The sequence below is a fragment of the Pituophis catenifer genome, unplaced genomic scaffold (assembly GCF_029215685.1).
Source record: "Pituophis catenifer annectens isolate HBS135680 unplaced genomic scaffold, rPitCat1.0.hap2 SCAF_2, whole genome shotgun sequence".
In the NCBI taxonomy this organism is placed as follows: domain Eukaryota; kingdom Metazoa; phylum Chordata; class Lepidosauria; order Squamata; family Colubridae; genus Pituophis; species Pituophis catenifer.
The window spans coordinates 39,411,446-39,417,468 of NW_027256882.1; the positions used below are offsets into that span (position 1 = coordinate 39,411,446).

A 6,023-nucleotide genomic window follows, 5' to 3' on the forward strand; every position below is an offset into this window, starting at 1 on the left:
AATTGTCACATGCCCATCAAGCCACGCCCACAAAATAAGCCACGCCCACAGAACCGGTAGTAAAAAAATTTAGAACCCACCCCTGGTGTGTGTGTGTGTGTGTATGTGCATGAGCACCCGACAGCCTCCCACCGGCCAGTATGCTCCCACAGGGCGGGCCTCCTTGGGGTGCCATCGGCCAGACAATATCAACTGGTGACCCCCCGGGGGAGAGCCTTCTCAGTGGGGGCTCCTGCCCTCTGGAATGAGCTGCCCCCGGAGGTACGGAGGATCCCGGACTTGCGCACCTTCTGCCATGCCCTAAAGACTTTGTTATTCCAGCAAGCCGGGCTAGCCTAATTTTAACGGTTTTAAATTTTAAATTGGATTTTAATGGGATGTTTTTAATTGTGGGCCAAAGTATTTAATTTGGTTTTAAATTGTTTTTAACTTTTATATTTATGTATCTGATCTTGGCTGTTCACTGCCCTGAGTCCTTTGGGAGAAGGGCGGTATATAAATATAATTAATAAAATAATAAATAAATAATAATAAAAGAGAGGTCCTTCTGCCCAAACCTGGGCATGGTTGGCAGGTTTTTAGTGTGCTGTGTGTGTCTATGTGTGTACATGTGCGCGTGCCTGGCTATCGGCAGCTTGTGGAGGTGAGCTGGTGGGCACTGAGTTGTGTCCATGTCCAGTTAGCCAGTATGTGTACTTGTTCTGACCCATCTGTACCAAACCATTGGTACCTATCCAGTCACATCCACCCATCCTTACCATCTGGCTGCACTAAATCAGTGGCAGTAAGCTAGCCACTCCCACTACTTTTCACCAACCCACCTGCTTCTACCCGGCCACACCCAACCATCCCCGCTCACCTGGCTGTTGTTTGCCATCCTATTCTGCCCTGGCTCAGTCTTTCTCTCACTACAGATTTCAGACACCCCTGGAAGACGTCAACCTTTTCAGGAATGGTCCTCTTTGATCTTCGTGCTAATGAGTTTTAAGACCTGCAGGTAACTCTTACTAGATTTGCAGTGAACAAATATGAAGGGAGGTGGGGGATAGTGAATACCAGACAGAAATAAAATGGAAACGAAAGTCAGGAAAACAGGCTATACATTTCTTCATTTAAATGAAATGCATGGCAATAGAGCTCTCACTGCTATTGTGGAAAAGTTTGTGGATTATTGATGGCTGCAATGTAAAGGAGGTGGGATAGCCTAGTAAATTTCTTTAATGTCCTGATACTTATAGCCTGGCTTGTTCAGTATTTCTGACAGAGGAATCAGTGCATAAAAACAGTGTCTTTGAAGAATAAAAGAAACAATATACAAAGGAAGATTGGAAGAAATGATCTAGCATTGTTGAGGTCCTCCAAAGTAAAAGTTAAGTCCCCAAACCATCCCCCCACCCCCGGAAAGAGAGGAGCACTTGGGAATATTTTGGCAAACTTTCCGTGAAAAGTCTGGAAAAAGGAAGTGGGGAATTCACCATTTCTCCGGAGCAGCTGGTGGAAGGCAGATACAATAGGGCTTTGTGTGTGTAGGACAAAGATGAAAGAGCTGGAAGCGCTCATTCTAAGGTCTAAGTCCAACACCTTTTGAATTCTGTTGAAGCTTATCTGGCGCCAATTTTATATTGAACGTTAGCTGGCTAGTTTCTTTTGTATAGGCTTGAGGAATACATCCTCTGGACTACAACCTAACATATGGTCCTGACTCCTGATTCTTTGTGTGTATCTGACAGTCTAAAATTATCACCAAGCATCAGCACCTGACTTTGGAAGAAATGCAAAATCTACAAATAGAAGACGGAGCACAAAATGGTGGTTATAGGTACCGGTAGGCATATTCTGATTAAATGTTAAGGGAAAAAAATTCCAAAGTCAGTGTTGGAATACCAGCTGGCCAAGGTGATGGGGGCTTTCTTCTTCCTAATATAGTATCTGTATGCATCCTTGCTTTCAAGTCCATACTGATTTCTGGAGACTGTCTATGTAAGTCCCTGCAGTTTTCTTGAAAGATTTTAGGAAATTGCTTGCCCTTGACTACTACTACTACTACTACTATCTCCTTCTCCTTCTCCTTCTCCTTCTCCTTCTCCTTCTCCTTCTCCTTCTCCTTCTCCTTCTCCTTCTTCTTCTTCTTCTTCCCCTTCTTCTTCTTCCCCTTCTTCTTCTTCTTCTTCTTCCTCTTCCTCTTCCTCTTCCTCCTCCTCCTCCTCCTCCTCCTCCTCCTCCTCCTCCTCCTCCTCCTCCTCCTCCTCCTCCTCCTCCTCCTCCTCCTCCTCCTCCTCCTCCTCCTCCTCCTCCTCCTCCTCTTCTTCTTCTTCTTCTTCTTCTTCTTCTTCTTCTTCTTCTTCTTCTTCTTCTTCTTCTTCTTCTTCTTCTTCTTCTTCTTCTTCTTCTTCCCCTTCCCCTTCCCCTTCCCCTTCTCCTTCTTCGTCCACCTCTGCCTCCACTTCTGCCCCCCATCCTCCACCTCCTTCTTTGGGCTGAGGGAGAGGATCCAAAATCACCCAGCCAGCTTCATGGCTAAAATGGGACCAGATCTCACAATCTCCCCATTTCTATCGACTTAGAGATTTAATACAAAAGTTTAACAATCCTGATGATTCTTCTCTTCAAATAATATCCTTGAACATACATATTATTCAAACTCCACACTATAGATACATCCCAGCATCCAAATATTTATTCTGAGGTCTTCGTAGCTGCTTTACCAAGTTCCGGTCTGTGGCTCATTTCTTGACTGCTTGTCCCTTTATTGTTAATGGTTGGATCTTGATCCTAAAAGACAGAAACTATCCATCACTTTGATGTCTTCATTGTCAGTACTAAACTGGTTAGGATACCTGTTGTCGTTAGTTTAGTCTTTTTTACATGAAATATCAATCTCATTTTTTTCATTGTGCTCTTTAAAAATCAGGGACTTACTATCTCTTGCTGCTTATTTCTGCCTAATTGCTGGGAAAAATCACACTGTTAAGACCTATGAAAGGCCAGCAGCTTTAATGCTGAGAAATAGAAGGCCATTGGAGTTAGAAAGACACGATTTAAACTTTGGGTGGCAGGGTTACTTATGGTGTGATAAAGTTAAAGTCAATGTAGATTTTAAAAATAATTTTGTTAGGCGTGCCATATTGATACGGTATACGGATCAATACACATTGTGTCCAAAAATGCCTTTGGGTCTGTCATTACAATAAACATATTATAGAAGAGAAATTATAACTAAATATAAAGGATTAAGTTGTGGTGACATATAGAATTTTCTCAAATACTTTGGCCACCTAATGAGAAGGAAGGATTCACTGGAGAAGAGCCTAATGCTGGGAACAATTGAGGGCAAAAGAAGAAGGGGACGACAGAGAATGAGGTGGCTGGAAGGAGTGACTGAAGCAGTCGGCGTGAGCTTAAATGGACTCCAGAGGATGGTAGAGGACAGGTAGGCCTTGAGGAACATTGTCCATGGAGTCGTGATGGGTTGGACATGACTTCGCAACTGACAACAACAAATATAATTTTCCTAAGGAAATTTTAAAATCAAGAGAAAACTTGACATCAGGAGGATTTTTATATATATATATATATATATATGTGGTTTTCTTTCTTTAGCCCTTCTTATCCATTTCTGAAACAATTTATTTCCATCACAATCTTTGTTGTTCCTCTTTTTGTAGTCTTACCTATTCTTTGCTTTCCTACACCCTGTTTGCACAGCTGTCATTTATTTTTATTTACACATGCAATATCTGTCTCTCACCTTGATTTCTTGCTTCATTCTCTTATATGCATTTTCCTGATCGATAGCCTCTTTTCCCTTCATCATTCCATTGAGCATTGTTTTTCATACTTCCTAAAAAAGAAACGATGTGATAAATATATAGCTCTTAAGATTAGGTTGTATATGCATTTGATATATAAATACTCTTGATTTTGAGCTCCATTTTTTATCTCAATTTCACAAAGAGTTCCAGATAAATTATATAACTGTCATGGTAATTAATTTGTATATGTCTGCCTCAGGGGCGGGTTCCAAATCTCGTCGCTACCAGTTCCCTCATGCGCACGGCGCTACTGCACATGCGCAGAAGCATCCGGGTGGGTGGGTGGAGCCTCCCACTGCTACCGGTTCGCCCAATCTGGTGTGAACCGGTAGCAACCCACCACTGGTCTGCCTCATTTAAAATACATTGAGTCTATCCGTTCCTAATTTTTACATGGACAATATTCCAGGTTCAGAGCATTGCAAATCTAGTTAAACCATGTGAAATACAGGTAGTCCTTGATTTACGACCATAATTGAGCCCAAAATTTCTGTTGCTAAGTGAGACATTTGTTAAGTGAGTTTTGCCCCATTTTATGACCTTTCTTGACACAGTTGTTAAGTGAATCACCGTGGTTGTTAAGTTAGTAACACAGTTGTTAAGTGAATCCGGCTTCCCCATTAACTTTGCTTGCCAGAAGGTCATGAAAGAGGAACATATGAGCCACGGTGGAGCAGTGGTTAGAGTGCAGTACTGCAGGCTACTTCTGCTGCCTGCCAGCTGCCTGCAATGTGGCAGTTTGAACCTTACCAGGCTCAAGGTTGACTCAGCCTTCCATCTTTCCGAAGTCATTAAAATGAGGATTAAAATGTTGGGGGCTATATGCTGACTCTGTAAACCGCTTACAGAGGGCTGTAAAGCACTGTAAAGCGGTATATAAGTCTAGGTGCTATTGCTATCACATGACCCTGGGACACTGCAACTGTCATAAATATGAGTCAGTTGCTAAGTGTCTGAATTTTGATCATGTAACCATGGGGATGCTGCAATGGTCATTGGTGTGAAAAATGGTCATAGGTCACTTTTCCCAGTACTATTGTAATTTTGAATGGTTACTAATGAACTGTTGTAAGTTGAGGACTACCTGTAATTGATGTGGGAAAGACCTTAGATGTTTGCAGCTGGACTAAACAAATGCTGGGATGGATAGATACATTTCATACAACCAGATATGACTTTTTATTGTCTAAAACTGCCTTCCTCAATCTGGTACTTAAGAGATATATTGGAGATATATTGGATAACAGATCTCACAACCTCTTGTTGTGACCTAGGCTTACTGAGTCATTACAAGACACAACTAGTCTCAAATAGCCTTGGTAGTACAGTGGTCTAAGTCCCCCTGTTATTAAGCTGGTTATTAAGACCAGCTGCCTGCAATTACTGCAGGTTCGAATCTCGCCAAGGCTCAAGGTTGACTCAGCCTTCCATCCTTTCTAAGGTAGGTAAATTGAGGACCCAGTTGTGGGGGCAATAAGCTGACTTTGTATAAATATACAAAAGGATGAAGGCTATTGCTGAGCACATTGTAAGCCGCCCTGAGTCTCCGGAGAAGGGCGGCATATAAATCAAATAAAAAAACAAAAACAAAACCTATTTTATTGTAACAGCTGAGAATTACATTCATTCCCAGCTGAGTCCCAATTAGTTGCAAAACAAATCCTTCGGAAGAAGTCCTTTGGGATAATCTCCAACCTTTATCTTCTTTGACACCCTGCCAAAGACCTTACTTGGCAAAGCCCCATGAAGTTCAGAAACAAACAAGAGACGCCGACTGGAAACAGAGTTAGCAACATTGCTTTCCTGCAAAAAGGCCCAATCCTTTGTTTCTCTTTTAAGCCTTATGAGAGGGGCCAATCATCTCCTGGCCTTACTCCCGAGTCATCCCTTTTGCTTTAGCTGCTCTTGCCTTCTGCGCATGCGTACACTAGGAACAGGCTCCTCCGGTTCCTCTGCCTCTCTGCTGTCTGACTCTGGGGACTCCGGAGTCCACGCATCACTCCCAGATGGCCCTGGCCCTATCACTGCCTCCGACGCAGAGCCCTTGTCTGGGCTTTCCCCAGACTCCAGGACTGGCCCATGTTCCTCCCCAACCTACTCACTGTCCAACTCCGCTACCAGCTCCGCAGGCTGCTGGCGGACCACACCACCTGTGGCCATTCCAGTCAATAAAATTCAAGTGGAGGGCAGCACTTTGAAGAAGAGTAATTT

General features: G+C 43.1%; 1 long non-coding RNA gene across 2 annotated transcripts in view; it reads right to left on the bottom strand.

Annotated features, from left to right (window-relative positions):
• Positions 1–2,481: 2,481 nt before the first annotated feature.
• LOC139312128 (uncharacterized) overlaps positions 2,482–6,023 on the bottom strand; it is a 33,439-nt gene continuing 29,897 nt past the window's right edge. Inside the window, exons 3-4 of one of the 2 annotated variants that reach the window (XR_011599974.1) lie at positions 3,749–3,841; positions 2,482–2,772 (exon numbers count right to left, since the gene is read on the bottom strand). This is a non-coding gene — a long non-coding RNA (uncharacterized lncRNA). The remainder of the gene's footprint in view (positions 2,773–3,748; positions 3,842–6,023) is intronic. The other variant, XR_011599973.1, reaches the window with a different exon arrangement.